The sequence below is a fragment of the Schistocerca piceifrons genome, chromosome 3, assembly GCF_021461385.2.
Source record: "Schistocerca piceifrons isolate TAMUIC-IGC-003096 chromosome 3, iqSchPice1.1, whole genome shotgun sequence".
Taxonomy (NCBI): domain Eukaryota; kingdom Metazoa; phylum Arthropoda; class Insecta; order Orthoptera; family Acrididae; genus Schistocerca; species Schistocerca piceifrons.
In genome coordinates, this window is record NC_060140.1 from 950,507,954 (window position 1) to 950,527,701 (window position 19,748).

Consider the following 19,748-nt stretch of genomic DNA (forward strand, 5'->3'; position numbering starts at 1 on the left):
ACCAGGGACAAACACTAATTTCTTAATTTTTGTTACTTGTCAACATTGTGCTGTTTACTAATCTGTAAGCGCAAATCATATATACACAGTGCCTAAATCAAATTACTCTACCTCATTTCGAAATCAATAGAACATGTAATAAATGGAGCACACACCTAAATAATTTGCGATCGCAGATGATCTTTCTAATGACCATCGTGTCATTTGATTTATTTTCTTTGATTAGGCCGATTGCTGTCAGTGGATTTTGTGTGAGTATCGTATGTGTGTGTGTGTGTGTGTGTGTGTGTGTGTAGGAAGAGACAGACAGAGAGAGAGAGAGAGAGAGAGAGAGAGAGAGAGAGACAGCGGACACAAACAAGAAATATGGCAAAAGTGATGAGATATCTATATCAGTCACCTATCAAAGTGAGTGTCATGTACACTACTGGCCATTAAAATTGCTGCACCACAAAGATGACGTGCTACAGACGCGAAATTTAACCGACAGGAAGAAGATGCTGTGATATACAAATGATTAGCTTTTCAGAGCATTCATACAAGGTTGGCGCCGGTGGCGACACCTACAGCGTGCTGACATGAGGAAAGATTCCAACTGATTTCTCATACACAAACAGCAGTTGACCGGCGTTGCCTGGTGAAACGTAGTTGTGATGCCTCGTGTAAGGAGGAGAAATTGCGTACCATCACGTTTCCGACTTTGATAAAGGTCGGATTGTAGCCTATCGCGTTTGCGGTTTATCGTATCGTGACATCGCTGCTCGCGTTGGCCGAGATCCAATGACAGTTAGCAGAATATCGAATCGGTGAGTTCAGCAGGGTAATACGGAACGCCGTGCTGGATCCCAACGGCCTCGTATCACTAGTAGTCGAGATGACAGGCATGGCTGTAACGGATCGTGCAGCCACGTCTCGATCCCTGACTCAACAGATTGGGACGTTTGCAGGACAACAACCGTCTGCACGAACAGTTCGACGACGTTTGCAGCAGCATGGACTATCAGCTCGGAGACCATGGCTGCGGTTATTCTTGACGCTGTATCACAGACAGGAGCGCCTGCGATGGTGTACTCGACGACGAACCTGAGTGCACGAATGGCAAAACGTCATTTTTTCGGATGAATCCAGGTTATGTTTACAGCATCATGATGGTCGCATCCGCGTTTGGCGACATCGCGGCGAGCGCACATTGGAAGCGTGTATTCGTCATCGCCATACTGGCGTATCACCCGACGTTATGGTATGGGGTGCCGTTGGTCACACGTCTCGGTCACCTCTTCTTCCCAATGACGGCACTTTGAACAGTGGACGTTACATTTCAGATGTGTTACGACTCGTGGATGTACCCTTCATTCGATCCCAGCGAAACCCTACATTTCAGCAGGATAATGCACGACCGCATGTTGCAGGTCCTGTACGGGCCTTTCTGGATACAGAAAATGTTCGACTGCTGCCCTGGCCAGCACATTCTCCAGCTCTCTCACCAATTGAAAACGTCTGGTCAATGGTGGCCGAGCAACTGGCTCGTCACAATACGCCAGTCACTACTCTTGATGAACTGTGGTATCGTGTTGAAGCTGCATGAGCAGCTGTACCTGTACACGTCATACGAGCTCTGTTTGACTCAATGCCGAGGCGTATCAAGGCCGTTATTACGACCAGAGGTGGTTGTTCTGGGTACTGATTTCTCAGGATCTATGCACCCAAACTGCGTGAAAATGTAATCACATGTCAGTTCTAGTATAATATATTTGTCCGATGAATACCCGTTTTTCATCTGCATTTCTTCTCGGTATAGCAATTTTAAAGGCCAGTAGTGTACATCAGTCAACAAAAGTTGCAGATGACATCCCACGCTATAAAGTAATTACGCTGATTGGCTGCCGCTGCTTAGGTCCCAAACAGGAAGCATTAAGGTACATTTAGTAAACCTTCTACGGCCAAGGTACAGTTGTTTCAGCAGCGTGGTTCCTTTTATTTATTTATTTATTTATTGTACCGTGGGACCAAATTAAGGAGAAGTCTGCATGGTCATGGAACGAGTCAGTGCATGAAATTATAACACGACAGTAGAAACAGATAAAATGAAATATAAAAAACATATTCAGGTGACACGTCGTTAGTTTAAATAAAGAAAATCAAGAATGTAACACTGGAATTTGCTTAGTTTTTTAGCTCTTCCAGGAGCTCCTCGACAGAATAGAAGGAGTGAGCCATGAGGAAACTCTTCAGTTTAGACTTAAAAGCGTTTGGGCTACTGCTAAGATTTTTGAGTTCTTGTGGTAGCTTAGTGAAAATAGAAGCAGCAGAATACTGCACTCCTTTCTGCACAAGAGTCAAGGAAGTGCATTCCACAGGCAGATTTGATTTCTGCCTAGTATTAACTGAGTGAAAGCTGCTAACTCTTGGGAATAAGCTAATATTGCTAACAACAAACGACATTAAAGAAAATATATACTGTGAGGGCAATGTCAGAATCCCCAGACTATTGAATAGGGGTCGAGAAGAGGTTCTCGAACTTACACCACATATAGCTCGAACAGCCCGTTTTTGAGCCAAAAATACCCTTTTTGAATCAGAAGAATTACCCCAAAAAATAATACCATATGACATAAGCGTATGAAAATATGCGAAATTGACTACTTTTCGTGTTGAACTGTCACTTATTTCAGATACTGTTCTAATGGTAAATAAAGCAGCATTTAGTTTCTGAACAAGATCCTGAACATGGGGTTTCCACAACAGCTTACTATCTATCCGAACGCCTACGAACTTGAAACGTTCCGTCTCGCTTATAATATGCCCATTCTGTCTGATCAAAATATCGGTTCTTGTTGAATTGTGAGTTAGAAACTGTAAAAACTGAGTCTTACTGTGATTTAGCGTCAAATTATTTTCCACAAGCCACGAACTTATTTCATGAACTACATTATTTGATAATGTTTCAACATTACAAACAAGATCCTTCACTACCAAGCTGGTGTCATCAGCAAACAGAAACATTTTTGTATCACCTGTAATACTAGAAGGCATATCATTTATATAAATAAGAAACAGCAGCGGCCCCAGCACCGACCCTTGGGGAACGCCCCACTTAACAGTGCCCCATTGGGACTGAACATCGCTACAACTCTCAATATTGCAGAGAATTGCCTTCTGCTTTCTGTTCTTAAAGTAAGAGGCGAACCAATTGTAAGCTACTCCCCTTACTCCATAATGGTCCAACTTCTGCAGTAATATTTTGTGGTACACGGTGAAAAGCCTTCGTTAAATCAAAGAAAACACCTAGCGTTCGCAACCTTTTATTTAATCCGTCCAAGACCTCACAGAGAAAAGACAATATAGCATTTTCAGTTGTTAAACCATTTCTGCAACCAAATTGTACGTTTGACAGCAAATTATGTGTATTTAAATGCTCCAGTAACCTTGTGTATACAACCTCCTCGATAACGGAAATCACGGAAAGCCCAACTGGATACATGGTTATCGAAACACTGCAGCTGCAACGGAAGCACAGCTTTTAAATGCGGCGCGAAAAGTGGAAACGGTGCCTTCGAGTCGTGGAAGAACGGGCAGGATTTCGCGATAGGGGGGCCAGTTGGTGAGCTAGGGGCCCGGAAGCAGCCACAACAGCAGCCGCCGTGCGTGACCGGGCACTTGCGGCCGAGCCCGTGGACACACACGCGGCCGCAACAGGGCAATCGCATCAGCTGCCGCCTCTCAGCGGCTCGTAAATCTCTCTAATTGGCCCTCGCGCCGCCATCTGTCTCCAGCAGGTATTGCACACCGAGGCGCGCAGTTCATCCGACAGAGTGTTTACCGGCCAGTTGACACGGGAGCGGCTCCTGTTACAACATTAGAACAACGCCGTGACGTAGCTCCCCAGCGGAGGTGCGCGCTCATTCTGTCACATCACGCGCTTTAGTCAACATACTGTGCTTAAACGACACCGACTCGAAGGAAGGCCTCGGCGCCTGTTGGTGACGTCGCGTCAGCTAGGCACGGCGAACGCCAAGTCTGTTGCAGGCATACTCATAATGGCTGTCTCTCCCTCTCTGACACAGGAAAATGTGAAACTATTGGCGGTAGTTGACCAACTCACATTGTTCTGAGAGATTAATGCAATCAATTAATTGTGCAATTCATTACACCTCTTAACAAATAGTGTACTCCTGAACATCAACATGGATTCCGGAAACAACAACCGTGTGAGACCCAACTCGCTTTAATTGTTCATGAGACCCAGAAAATATTAGATACAGGCTCCCAGGTAGATGCTATTTTCCTTGACTTCCGGAAGGCATTCGATACAGTTCCGCACTGTGGCCTGATAAACAAAGTAAGAGCCTACGGAATATCAGACCAACTGTGTGGCTGGATTGAAGAGTTTTTAGCAAACAGAACACAGCATGTTGTTATCAATGGAGAGACGTCTACAGACGTTAAAGTAACCTCTGGCGTGCCACAGGGGAGTGTTATGGGACCATTGCTTTTCACAATATATATAAATGACCTAGTAGATAGTGTCGGAAGTTCCATGCGGCTTTTCGCGGATGATGCTGTAGTATACAGAGAAGTTGCAGCATTAGAAAATTGTAGCGAAATGCAGGAAGATCTACAGCGGATAGGCACTTGATGCAGGGAGTGGCAACTGACCCTTAACATAGACAAATGTAATGTATTGCGAACACATAGAAAGAAGGATCCTTTATTGTATGATTGTATGATAGCGGAACAAACACAGGTAGCAGTTGCTTCTGTAAAATATCTGGGAGTATGCGTCCGGAACGATTTGAAGTGGAATGATCATATAAAATTAATTGTTGGTAAGGCGGGTACCACGTTGAGATTCATTGGGAGAGTCCTTAGAAAATGTAGTCCATCAACAAAGGAGGTGGCTTACAAAACACTCGTTCGACCTATACTTGAGTTTTGCTCATCAGAGTGGGATCCGTACCAGATCGGGTTGACGGAGGAGATAGAGAAGATCCAAAGAAGAGCGGCGCGTTTCGTCACAGGGTTATTTGGTAACCGTGATAGCGTTACGGAGATGTTTAGCAAACTCAAGTGGCAGACTCTGCAAGAGAGGCGCTCTGCATCGCGGTGTAGCTTGCTCGCCAGGTTTCGAGAGGGTGCCTTTCTGGATTAGGTATCGAATATATTGCTTCCGCCTACTTATACCTCCCGAGGAGATCACGAATGTAAAATTAGAGAGATTCGCGCGCGCACGGAGGCTTTCAGACAGTCGTTCTTCCCGCGAAACATACGCGTCTGGAACAGAAAAGGGAGGCAATGACAGTGGCACGTAAAGTGCCCTCCGCCACACACCGTTGGGTGGCTTGCGGAGTATAAATGTAGATGTAGAACTTAAACTTCCATTTGTTTTAACGATTGACATACAAAAACAGCAACAGAATTCGTGTTTCTTTACCTTATTTGTAAATCTGAGGAAGTTACGTCTGTACTGGGTTGCTTCTACAAGAAACTGTGAAGATACTGGTGCTCTTCTTTAGGTGTCTTGGTTGACTATGGGGTGAGGAGCACTGAATGTTAATGAAATATCTTGCGATTGTACACGTTGCGGGAGGGGGTGGGGGACAGAAGAAGAGGCAAAAGAGAGATACTTGTTTTATCAAATAATTTTTTTTTAATTTATAAAGTTTCTCCTTTCAATTGCAAGAGGGGAATATTTATCTTTTCTAATGTGCATGTTTAAAAAAGTTTAAGCTCAGCTGTATTTTCGATGTATGAAGCTATTTTGTTTCTTGTTTAGAATTCCTTTCGTTGAAAACGACTGTAATCTAATGACTGGCAACAGTTGGACATTTACACATGTAAATTAGTTCACATTTCCAGTGACGATGTCAAACGAAAATAAATAAATAAATAAATAAAAGAAACGAGTTAATTGTAAGGGGGTTGGGGTAAGTTTCGATAACAAAATGGATCAAGTAAATATAATTACTTGAAAGCAAAATTTCAGAAGCTTGCAGTGGGGCAAAGCATATTCTCATATTGATTTACGTTTGTTTCGACAGGATTCAGTAATAAAGAATTATGATCTTCATTTGTAGCTTCACGATAGTAAGAAAATCTTTCTTCTAAATAAAACTGCAGAATCCAAAACAATACCAAACATTTTGTCCAAAAATAAGAGATTTATAGTGATAAGCACGCACTTAGGATGCATATTCTCACAGGATGGCAACATAGTGAAAGAACTAGAAGCGAGGTGTAGCAAAGCTGATGCAGTGAGCGCTCAGCTACGATCTACTCTCTTCTGCAAGAAGGAAGTCAGTACCAGGACTAAATTATCTGTGCACCGTTCAATCTTTCGACCAACTTTGTTGTATGGGAGCGAAAGCTGGGTGGATTCAGATTACCTTATCAACAAGGTTGAGGTTACGGATTTGAAAGTAGCTAGGATGATTGCAGGTACTAGTAGATGGGAACAATGGCAGGAGGGTGTCCACAATGAGGAAATCAAAAGAAAAACTGGGAATGAACTCTATAGATGTAGCACTGAATAGGGGATCATGGAGGAATTTTATAAGGGGGACTATGCTGCAGACTGAACGGTGAAAGGCATAATCAGTCTTAAATGATGATGATGATTTTATTATTTAATTCGTTCTTCGAAGCTCTCACTGAGCCGTACGCCAGATGGCAACTTCGACTTCAAGAAATGAAACATCAAGTGGTGGTAAATGGACAGAGGCGATGAGAAGAAAATGAAAAAGAAGATTCATCGTTCTTAATTACTCTCGCTGTGAATTTGCCGTCTGAAGTGCATCATGGCCGGCGAAACGACGCAAAGTTTATGCCCAGTAAGTGCTATGAGACATGAGGAGGACCTCGGCTGTACGAGCCGTGGAGGACGTAATATAAGATAATGGTGCGCCGCAAACGCCTTGAGTCCTCAAGGATATACCTCTCTAACCACTATAACGCTTCCCTAAAGCGGAAGACGTTGGCAGTGCCTCTTTATGAACTCACATCATTAACCGTCCTTTACGAGCATCCAAAGGAGACGGTAGAGGTTTCCGCGAGAGTAGAAAAGACTTTTCACATCAAGAAGCTCCTTGTCCGCTTCAGCTTTTTTAATGGGTGTACAGATTCGCAATTCTTTTTGTTATGACGCGCCCCGCCATGAATTCCTCTCCTGTAATCATCCAAGTCATTTCAGAGTAGCACTTGCGCTCAATGACCGCACATATTTATTGGATATATTGCAATCTCTTCCTCTACGGCTTACTCAAGAGCCGCCGAAGCTGTTCCTTAAAACACGTGTCCTATTATCCTTTCTCTTCTTCTTATCAATACTCTCCATTTGTTCGTGCCTTCGCCGATTCTGTCTAGAACCTACTCATGTCTTACCTCATCATTCCACCTAATTTTCAACATTGTTCTACAGCACCTCCTCTCAAACTCTTCGATTCTCTTCTTTTCCGGTTTTCTCACACTCCATAATTCACTACCGTACAATGCTGTCCTCCAACTGAACATGCTCAGAAATTAAGACCGATGTGCTATTTTCCTGAACACTTCACCTACTTACATATGAAGATAGTAACTGTTCTCGAAAGAACGGATACCATTGATGAACGTGCAGCGTCTCTAGAATAAATCATAATTAACTGGGCGCGTGTAACGACTGGATGGGCAAAGTATCTATTACGTACATTACGTATGTAGATTGTGGACAGTTGGGAATGTGCGTCTCACGGGAAGCGTGCAAGGCATAAGTCTCTGCAGTCGCGCTATTCATCTGTGTCCTCGGTGGCTCAGATGGATAGAGCGCCTGCCATGTAAGCAGGAGATCCCGGGTTAGAGTCCCGGTCGGGGCACACATTTTCAGCTGTCCCCATTGTGGTATATCAACAACACCTGTCGGCAGCTGAGGGTTTCAATTAATTATCCCTTCACCTACTTCTTCGTCACCAATTTTGATGTTATCATTTAAAACTCCCGGGTTAATAGGCCGCGAGTCCGCTACTTTACCTCTGAACATGTCCCCCGTAGTAGGAGAGGAAACGTTAGGAGGAAGATTTATACATCGACCACGGCCTCTTCGTCCGGAAGTTTTAAGTGATGACGGTACCAGCCGTGAAAGCTTGCATTGTATGATCAATTTTGATGTTAAGTTTATCATTGACCTCATATTTGCTACTACTCTTTACTTTCTCTTTCTTCTCTTTATCCTCAGTTCATATTCTGTACCCATCAGACTGTTCATTACATTCAACAGGTCGAGTAATTTCATCTTCACTCAGGATAGCACTATCATCAGCAAATCTTATGACTGACGTCCTTTCGCTCGGAGTATTAATCCAACCACTGAACATTTCTTTTATTTCTGTAGTTGCTTCTTCGATGTACAGTTGGAACAGTACTATTAGTTTCCTGCGGTTTTCTTCTAAACCGTTAAGAAGAATACCGTGAGGTTTTTTTTTTCCTGAATAGGCACGTAAGTTCTACTAAACCTCGCGTTGCTATTTTGTGTCTACGAGAAGAAGATTTTCCCTCAGTCCGCCACTGTAAGCGCATTCTCTTGTCACAGTGTAAGATCTGCAGTGTCGTTTCGTCCAAACGACTACAAACCGACGCTCGCCTATCGCTAGCGTGGTCTACACGAAAATAGTGCGCTTTGTCCACACAGCGGTCGCCTGCAGAGATCGCCCGTGTTTAACAATGGCTTTCTTGCTGCTGCTTCGCTATAGTGCTGGCGAGAGAAGCGACGGTGTAAGAAGCAAGCAAAACAGGCAGAGAGGTTATGTAGCTTGCTTGTCCTTCCAGCCAGTATTTTGCTGCTCCCAAGTTTCAGCTGGTACGACCTACTGCGGAAATAGAAAAGGGAATTAAGTAGTAAGCCTTGTGAGAGTGTTAGTTGTTATGCTTGTAGACAGCTATCCTCTGTTCACCTACACCTTGTGTAAACATACTTACGCTCTGCCAATCGTCCCCTTGCACTTCTCCGGCTTCTTGTGTCCTAATACATCAGAAGTAGGCCTTACTTACTTATTAGGTATTTTGTTGTTATTCTACTGCGAATGAAAGCATGGAAGATCTTAACGTTCTTTGATAATAACTGTGATAATTCTTCCACCAAATACCACTGGACAGTCGATTCGCTGTACTCCTTATTAAATCTATTTACAAAATTAAAACTTGTTAAATATGCGCAGAAGAAACTGCAGAAGTAAAGTTAGGCTTTCGGAGGATGGGAGGGGGGGTGGGGGTGGGAATTGAGGGGAAGCGCAGTTTTGACGGTCCTGCGAGGTGCGCATGGTAACCTCGGTACGGTTTTGTAATAATAATTAAATCAAGACCCTAAGCTGTCGACAGGCGTTAATATACATCAACGGGGAGAGTTGAAAATGTGTGCCCCGACCGGGATTCGAACCCGGGATCTCCTGCTTACATGGCAGACGCTCTATCCATCTGAGCCACCGAGGGCAGAGAGATAGTGCGACTGCAGGGATTTATCCCTTGCACACTCCCCGTGAGACCCACATTCCCAACTTGATGTCCACACACTACATTCGTAGTGCCCCCGCCCATTACACTCATTACTCGCGTAAGAGTTCGCGCAATGCGTGTGCATCGAGCACAGAAGAAGGTCAATGGCCGGTTACCCTTAACTACATGAAGATGGTCATGTCCGAAAGAACACATACCATCGGTGACCGTGCAGCTCTCTTAGAATGTAATGACAATTAAATCAACACCCTAAGCTGTCGACAGGCGTTGATATACATCAACAGGGACAGCTGAAAATATGTGCCCCGACCGGGACATGTCCGAAAGAATAGATACCATCTTCATATCGGGACGGTTTTTTCCCAATACCTGCGCTACACAACTCAATGGTCCGACTCCAATGAAGAAATGTTAAACACCAACAGTCCCTTGCTTCACCGAATTTCGTTTAACGCCGTGTTGCTACATCTGCAAAAACATTAATTACGAGAATTAGTCAAGCAGAAACAAATACAACGCTATCTTAGAGTAACCGCGGTTATTTACCACTCGTGTGCAGAATTCAGAATTTGTATGGATCAAGGAGCAAGCCGCGATTGTGGGGAATGAAAAGGCCGACCAACTGCAAAGAAAGTAATACAACACAGATGAAATCTACCTGGGTACCTAACTGCTGTAGACGGAGATATGGTCAGAAAGAAACAGAACAAACAAATAGTCGGAGACCGAACATTTGTACATGCCCACCTGGAACAGAAAAATCCATCCACATGCAACGAAAGCGTCATGGGACGCTGAAATGAGCGATGTGTAATGTAACTCTACTAGAAAAGGGAACAAGAGGCGGTTTGTAAAGACCATTGCCAGGCTGCAATTCAATCACGGTTGCTACCAACAGCACCTCCACATGACTTCAAGTCACGCCTTCGCTGCGACTGTGGATAGATTCAGGAGTCAAGCACATGAAAGTTTGCTGGTGTAGTCATACAAAGAAGACTTTCACGACCGGATGTTTCCGCTGCTGAGAATTTTTCCGGGTTGTATGGCCGTGGTCCATGGACCTCTTCAATCCCTGACGTTTCATCCAAAGCTACGTTGGACATCTTCGGAGGTGCTCCTGGTTGTGCTGAGTCTTGCCGACTGACGAGTTGGACGTCGAAGAGCGGCCTAAATACTGTGGAAAGTGGGCGTGGTCTGGATTTTACGTGTTAGCAGACATAAACCTTGTCAAAGATAAAAAAATTTTAACTATCGATTATAGTACGTCAAAGATAAAAATTTCTCATCGACTGTGTAGCGCCACAGTCCATATATCACAGAGTTTCATGGCTTCTTCTTTTCAGTTAAAATTATCCCCATGTTTATATATTTCGTTGGCTTCTCTATATAGCCGTGGATAATAGTTCGTCATAGTACATAAAACTTCAGTTTCCGAAAATTTCACTACGTGATCACCTGATTGAAGAGCATGTTCCGCCACGGCTGACTTGTTTGTTTTCCCTAGTCGGCAAAGACTTTAATGTTCCTTCAACCATGTATTCTCACTTCTCTTTGTAGTTCCAATGTAGACCTCGCCACACGTACACGGAATCTTGTATACACTGGTCTAGACCCACTAAGGAGCTGATCAAAATGAACCAAGAACTTGCATCTAATCTTCTGATAGTCTTGACAATATCGAACAGAATAACGTATAAGTTACTCGTGGAATTCATGTTAAGAGTTGGCATTGAAATATAATCGATCAGTTTTGTGTGTGCGTGTTTTGGTTGTTTAGAAACTAGCGAATTACCTTAACCGGAGAGACTTGATTGGCACACAGCACTTTTTTCAGTGTTAATGGCAATGAAATTTGTGTTTCAAAATGCTTAGCAATTTGTGGAAAGACAGCCCAATAAGTCTGAATTAGCTTTACTGATGTACCAGTCGTGTATACAATGAAAGAAGAGAGGTGCAGATTCGCAGCAAGAAACAGCTGTTAGGTGATGGTCGAGAATGGTCCAGGAGCGCCATAACTGGCTCCTTCTGCACTGCCGGACTGGCGGAGAACCGCTGTTCCTCACAGTAATTGGAAGCCAGTCGGTATTGATGAGGCAGAAGCGCGGCTGGCCGATGCAGTTAAAGGATACGGCGGCTACAGGGCCCGTCTTATCCCGCAATCTTCGCTGCCCCGCCGCGCTATCCATTACTGCGACGCTACTGGGCCAGAGGTTCGGGCCGACAGCACCTCCCGATCCGGCGAATTTAGTACGGAGAAGCTACAAACTACGGGACATGCGCTGATGTCCACTTTAGTCTGCAGTTGGAACCCACCGCTATCGATATTTTACGAAAGGTTTTCCCCACGACGATCATGATATCTAATCATACTTCTTGACACACCGATGAAGCTAGTGTGATTCACGTTTTTCCTCCCCGCAGTCGAGACATTTTAAAATAAACAAGTCGCAGGGCGGGACAGTAGTGAAACACAACAAGCTGTTTATTCTCAGGAAGCAATGTAATCGGCAGTGGATGTCAAATTGTTTCCATATTTTTACATTTCCAGAAGGCGTTTGACGCCGTTTCTCACAAGCGACTTCTAATTAAATTGCCTGCCTATGGGCTATGGTCTCAGTTGAGCGACTGGATTCGTGATTTCCTGTCGGAAAAGACACAGTTCGTGGTAATTGACGGAGAGTCATCGAGTAAACCAGAAGTAATATCTGGCGTTCCCCAAGGAAGTGTTACAGGCTCTCTGCTGTTCCTGGTCTACATAAACAATTTAGGAGACAATCGCAACAGTCCGTCTAGATTGTTTACAGAAGATACCGTCATTTACGGTCTTATAAAGTCATCAGATGTTCAAAACAAATTCCAAAATAATTTAGACAAGATACCTGCGTGATGCGAGATGTGGCAACTGACTCTAAATAATGAGTTCTAGAAGGAATCTTCTAAATTTCGGTGAGAGTATAAAAAAACATAAATCTAACGGCTGTAAATTCAACTAAATACTTACATCTTACAGTTACGAATTACTTAAACTGGCACGAGCACATATACAGGGTGAGTCACCTAACGTTACCGCTGGATATATTTCGTAAACCACATCAAATACTGACGAACCGATTCCACAGACCGAACGTAAGGAGAGCGGCTAGTGTAACTGGTTAATACAAACCATACAAAAATGCACGGAAGTGTGTTTTTTAACTCAAAACTACGTTTTTTTAAAATGGAACCACGTTAGTTTTGTTAGCACATCTGAACATATAAACAAATACGTAATCAGTGCCGTTTGTTGCATTGTAAAATGTTAATTACACCCGGAGATATTGTAACCTAAAGTTGACGCTTGAAACATTGTCCTCACTTCATTGCAGGTGCCCAAACAGCTGCAACATACATCGCGTTTCTACAGAATGATCTGCCAACGTTGCTCGAAAATGTCCCACTGGAAACGCGTCGACGTATGTGGTATCAGCATGATGGTCCACCTGCACATTCCGCAATTAACACTAGGCTGACCCTTGACAGGATGTTCGACGGGCGTTTCATAGGACGTGGAGGACGCATAAATTGTCCTGATCTTACACCTCTGGACTTCTTTCTGTGGGGTACGTTAAAGGAGAATGTGTACCGTGATGTGCCTACAACCCCAGAGGATATGAAACAACGTATTGTGGCAGCCTGCGGCGACATTACACCAGATGTACTGCGGCGTGTACGACATTCATTACGCCAGAGATTGCAATTGTGTGCAGCAAATGATGGGCACCACATTGAACATCTATTGGCCTGACATGTCGGGATACACTCTATTCCACTCCGTAATTGAAAAAGGAAAGCACGTGTCTACGTGTACCTCACCCCTCATGGTAATGTACATGTGCGTCAGTGAAAAAGACCAATAAAAAGGTGTTAGCATGTGGACGTAATGTGCTGTTCCAGTCACTTCTGTACCTAAGGTCCACCACCGTTCCCTTTGGATCCCTACGTAATTCGGTGCTCTCCGATACACACGATCGAACAGCGGAGGAGTGGTACTCAAGCGTCAACTTTAGGTTACAATATCTCCGGATGTAATTAACATTTTACAATGAAACAAACGGCACTGATTACGTATTTGTTCATATGTTCAGATGTGCTAACAAAACTAACGTGATCCCATTTAAAAAAACGTAGGTTTGTGTTAAAAAACATACTTCTGTGCATTTTTTTATGGTTTGTCGTAACCAATTAAACTAGCCCCTCTCCTCACGTTCGGTCTGTGGAATCGATTAGTTAGTATTTGATGTGGTTTACGAAATATATCCAGCGGTAATGTTAGGTGACTCACCTTGTACAGCGTTGTGGGGATAGCAGCCCAAAGACTACGATTTACTGGCAGAACACTTAGAAAGTGCAACAGGTCTACTTAAGAGACTGCTAACATAACACCTGTCCGCCCTCTTTCCGAGTATAACAGTGCAGTTTAGGATCCGCATGAGATAGGGTTGACGGAGGACATGGAAAAAGTTCAAGGAATGGCAGCTCGTTTCGTACTATCGCGAAGTAGGGGAGGGAGTGAAACGGATATGATACGCGAACAGGAGTTGCAATCATTAAAAGAAACTCGGTTTTCGTTGCGACAGGAGCCTCTCATGAAATTCCAATCACTATGTCCTCAGAGTATGAAAACATTTTGTGGCGCCCACCTACATAGGGAGGAATGATCTTCAGAATAAAATAAGAGAAATCAAGAGCTCGGGCGAAAGATTTCAATGTTCGTTTTTCCTTCGCTCTGTTCGAAAGTGGAACGGTAGAGAAACGGTTTGAAGGTTGTTCGATGAACCCTCTGCCAGACACTTAACTGAGAATTACAGAGTAACTATGCCAATGTAGATGTAGATTGAACAAAAAAATTATCTGTAATATAATGTTTTAAACCCTGTAGCTACAGGCGTGATTTTACACACCTATACTCCGCAAGTGATCTTACAGTCAGCTCTTCGTGTGTGTGTTGTGTGTGTGTGTGTGTGTGTGTGTGTGTGTGCTCGGTCTTTTGACTGTTTTGATGAGGCCCGTCAGGAATTCTCCCCTGTGTCAACCTCTTCAGCCCACAGTAGCACTTGCATCCTACATCTTCAATTATTTGTTGTATATATTGCAATTCCACCTTCCCCTACAGGTTTTATCGTCTATACAGCTCACACACCTGCCATGAAGTTATTTCTTGACGTCTTAAAATGTGTCCTATTAGCTTGCCCGTCTTCTTGTAAATGTTTTCCAGAAGGTTCTGTTCTCGCCGATTCCACGCAGAACCTTCTTATTTCTTATCTTTATCAGTCCACCTAATATTCAACATTCATCATTAGCATCACACTTCAAACGCTTCGATTCTATTTTCCGATTTTTCCACAATCCATATTTCACTGCCATACTATTCTGTTTTCCAGATGTACATTCTCAAGTTTCTTCCTCAAATTAAGATCGTCGTTTGATACTAAAAGACTTCTTTTTACCAGGAATTCACTATTTGCGTGTGCTAGACTGCTTTGTACGGGTGGATACCGCTTGCGCGCGAATACTTTTGCTTTTTGCCCAAATGGACGGAGAACAGGTTCAGCACTGCCTTAGCAAACAGATCGATTGCGCGCGAGTGTTTTCTCGTTTGCTACTTCGTAATGTAATGGATGCCATTTTTTAACCCTGAACTGAAGCGTCAGTAAGTGCAGTCGTAGCATGTAGACCCGCCGCTGAACAAATGATGGTAGTTGTGTTTTGGGACAGCAATGGTGTAATCCTCATTGTGTTCAGGATACTATCGTCACAGGTTCCAGAAAAAATAATTAAAAAAAGCTCCTTTGACCACGGCGATGTAATTCCTGAAAGAGGCTACACGTGTGCTTTTCACCGAGACAATGCACCAACGCATCGGGTCAACGCGACGCATGACTTCCTTCATGAAGACAACTTTGAAACGGTTTCTCACACCCCTTACAGTAAGAACACATAGCCGATAAACACTGCGCCGAATGGCGGCACTGTCCAGCGAAGCTATATGCGCCTTCGGGTTGCACACAGAGAACGTCAGTCCGTCGGTCCAGATGCAACAGTAACATTACGAGTAGAACATCGCATGTGTACTGTTCGCCCTGTAGACTTGCTCACACGATTTTACAGCAACTATCCGGTAAAAAGTTTCATTTTTGCGTTACTTATAGCTTTATATGCCAGCTTCTTGGTGAAGTGCTCATGATTTATTTAATGGTTATAGCTTTTGTGATATTTCGCGTTGAGTAAGACGCTGTGCGCAATTCGGCAAATTTGCAATAAAAAATAGTGGTCGCTAAGATTTAGCGTTTGGTATATAGTACATCACTTGTTGCTGCATATGAAATGTAGCTAACATATTGAATGTTTCGTTAGACTTGGGCGGGATGTCTCTATCACGAATCTCGAGGAAATGGTCCGCACTCAGTTCCGATCACGTGTGCCAGCGATAAAGCCAGAATGAAATATTCATAACATCCTTCATATCACACACGGTTTGAGGTACTGAAGCGGGATTTTGGCAAATGATGGCACACAAAGAGGAGAGTATTTTGCCACTTGCCATATGGTTAATATAAACTTCGTCACCTACCGCGTTGTTGTAGCTAAGCATTGTTTTCGATGAGATTATAAGTGTTTTAAGGGCCATCGACAGCTGGTGAAAGGAGAATTGCTGCGGATTTTGCAACGACGTAAGTGACACGTTTATTTTCAGACTGAGGCTGTGCTTTTTGATAAGCTATTCACCTGACTCGCTCTCAGTTCATCACTTAATAAACTACTGGTTCAGGATTGTGTTGTAATTGCATCTGCACTAGCATGTAATTGAGGTGACATTATGTAAACTCCGCTGCGTTTTAGCAATAGAACGAAATTTTAAAATACCGACAAGAAAGAAGTAGGTTTGTAGTCAAAATTCGCTACTGTTAACGTTTCTCTGAAGAAGAAAATGGGTAAGAAGCCGGGGGCAAGTAAATCGGTCCTTTTGTTTCAATTTCAGTGGAACCCTGTAATCCAGTGTACTTTTAATAATAAACAGCTGCTGATGAAACTCACCAAAGAATTTTCTTTCTACACCTCAATGATCTGAGACTTTGAAAAAATTCATACCAAATAGTACACCATCGTTTTGATCCTATGAGTGAAGGACTGAATTTATGTTAAAAAATATGTTTTGATCTTGATGAGTAGTTGCGAGTGACTCATAAAAGGAATTAACAGCGATTTAACGAATAGAACTATTCTCCTTTTTGGCTGTGGAATATTAGTTCTTGTTGAGGCAAAGTATTTTGTCGCTCTGAAGCTGTGATCACTCTGACGGCTTGCAGAATGATGTCGACTGCTCGTCAACAGGAAAACAGATTATAAATAACTTTGACGAACTAAGAGTTGTTTGAGGTGAAACAGTTCAGAAATTCACTTTGAATGGGGATAGGCATAAAAAGATCCTGCGCTCTGTACTGTGAATAGTCGTTATTTTTCTTAGAATAGTGATGTGTAGAGCGATAATACTTTGGCAAGTTTCGCCGACCGTTGTGGCCGTGCGGTTCTAGGCGCTTCAGTCTGGAACCGCGTGACCGCTACGGTCGCAGGTTCGAATCCTGCCTCGGGCATGGATGGGTGTGATGTCCTTAGGTTAGTTAGGTTTAAGTAGTTCTACGTTCTAGGCGACTGATGACCTCAGAAGTTAAGTCGCATAGTGCTCAGAGCCATTTTTTTGGGCAAGTTTCAGTACCAGCTAGCCACTGTAATAAACGCTCTGGGTTTCGTAATTCCGTGGAAAATGTCACAAAAGCAGCGATTTACTTTCCGCCCGACTTGTTACACTTTTCTCACTTTCAGAGAAGCGTCGTCAGCGGCGAATTCTGAGTAACACCCAAATTTTTCTTGTTCTCGTGTTATAATCCATGTACTGCTTCAGGCCTATTACTCTGAGAAATTACGTACGTTCCAAGTTTACTGTGTTACTATGTTGCGAAAAAGAAAATCGGTAACCTTAGAACTTCAACGTACCTCGGACCGTCCTAGACGAGATACTGTTGTTGTAGCAAAATAAAATGGGGTGACTTGATTGTTCAACTCGTTTCTCGTCTTGGCGGTGCAGCCTCTCTGTTTGTCGGGAATCCTTCGTCTCGGATGTTACACCTTGATAAGCCAGGCTGTTTTTTCCACACATCTCGCCCAGCTGCTTACGTCGCTCGCTGGCTACGAAGTAACTCATTCTGTTGGTGTTGTGTGTTATACGTTGCGTTGCGCTGGTGACTGCCTGTTGGCGCACGTGCGTGTTGCCGCGGAGGTAACGGGCAGCAGATCTCGCCAGGGCATCGAGGCGGTCGTGGGAACGGAGCGAGACTTTCACTCAACCACTCGCCGCGCCTCATTTTCCACGTCCGCGCTGCTGTTTCCTTCTCTCCAGTTCCTAGCACCACACTTTGCAAGATCACCGCTGCAGGCTGCTGTACCGTTTCGTGCAGTTTGTAGCACTGCGTATTGTCGGAAGAGTTTTTTTCAAAATTTGGGTGTTCCAGAGGGATAAGGTAAAACAATGGTAATGGAACAGAATCAGATTGCGAAATGACACGGTAAAAGTAATCGATGAGTTTTGCTATAGCGGCATCAAAGTAACCGATGATAGCCGAAGTAGCGCCCCCCCCCCCCCCCCCCCCACCCCAATGAACCATGAACCATGCACCTTGCCGTTGGTGGGGAGGCTTGCGTGCCTCAGCGATGCAGATGGCCGTACCGTAGGTGCAACCGCAACGGAGGGGTATCTGTTGAGAGGCCAGACAAACGTGTGGTTCCTGAAGAGGGGCAGCAGCCTTTTCAGTAGTTGCAGGGGCAACAGTCTGGATGATTGACTGATCTGGCCTTGTAACAATAACCAAAACGGCCTTGCTGTGCTGGTACTGCGAACTGCTGAAAGCAAGGGGAAACTACGGCCGTAATTTTTCCCGAGGGCATGCAGCTTTATTGTATAGTTAAATGATGATGGAGCAAAACGTGGTTAATGGAATGTAGTCTAATTAAGTCGGGTGATGCTGAGGGAATTAGATTAGGAAACGAGACAGTTAAAGTAGTAAAGGAGTTTTGCTATTTGGGGAGCAAAATAACTGATGATACTAGAAGTAGAGAGGATATAAATGTAGACTGGCAATGCCAAGGAAAGCGTTTCTGAAGAAGAGAAATTTGTTAACATCGAGTATAGATTTAAGTGTCAGGAAGTCGTTTCTGCAAGTATTTCTATGGAAGTGAAAGATGGACGATAAATAGTTTGGACAAGAAGAAAATAGAAACTTTCGAAATGTGGTGCTACAGAATAATGCTGGAGATTAGATGAGTAGATCACATAACTAATGAGGAAGTACTGAATAGGATTGGGGAGGAGTTTGTGGCACAACTTGATTAGAAGAAGGGACCAGTTGGTAGGACATGTTTTGAGGCATCAAGGGATCACCAATTTAGTACTGGAGGGCAGCGTGGAGGGTAAAAATCGTAGAGGGAGACCAAGAGATCAATACACTAAGCAGATTCAGAAGAATGTAGGTTGCAGTAGGTACTGGGAGATGAAGAAGCTTGCACAGGATAGAGTAGCATAGAGAGCTGCATCAAAGCAGCGTCTGGACTGAAGACCGCAACAACAAGCCGAAGTAAAGAATATGTAAAATGCAACTGTAAGAAAACCGTTTCTGAAAAACAAGAAACAAAAACTTGATAACACTGCACACAAATCTGAGTGCTAAGAAGTTTTTCTGCAGGGATTTGTGTGGCATGTGCCCTTTCACGGAAGTGAAACGTGGTTCATAAGAAGTTCAGTCAACAAGCATTCGAAATACGATGCTACAGAAGAATATTGAAAAGTAGATGCGTAGAGCGAAGAAACTGGTGAGGACGTACTAATCACAACTGAGGAAAAAATAAATTTTTAGCAACTTGACTGAAGAGATCAGTTAGTAGGGCACATTTTGAGGCGTCAAGGAATATTCAGTTTGGTAAGGAAGGAAGTATGTGGGTGTGGGGCAGGGGGGAGGTAGAAATTGTAGTGGGAGACCAAGGCTTGAATACAGTAAGTAGGTCCAGACGGACGTCGGGTGCGGCAGTAATGTAGAGATGAAGCAACTTGCACAGGACAGACTAGCGTGCACACATCCATCAAAGAAGTATTCGGACTGAAAGCAACAACAAGAACCCAGAGGGGGGAAAAAAGAAGAGAATGAAAATGTTTGACGGTTGCTGTTGCAGACTAGTAGGTG

General features: G+C 43.7%; 1 protein-coding gene and 2 non-coding genes across 3 annotated transcripts in view; 1 reads left to right on the forward strand and 2 right to left on the reverse strand.

The window, feature by feature from the left end:
- LOC124789261 (serine/arginine repetitive matrix protein 2-like) overlaps positions 1 to 19,748 on the reverse strand; it is an 88,244-nt gene that overhangs the window by 17,965 nt on the left and 50,531 nt on the right. The window lies entirely within an intron of this gene.
- Trnat-ugu lies at positions 7,774 to 7,847 on the forward strand. Its single transcript has one exon. It is a non-coding gene; the product is annotated as a tRNA-Thr (tRNA).
- On the reverse strand, positions 9,383 to 9,457 carry Trnat-ugu. Its single transcript has one exon. It is a non-coding gene; the product is annotated as a tRNA-Thr (tRNA).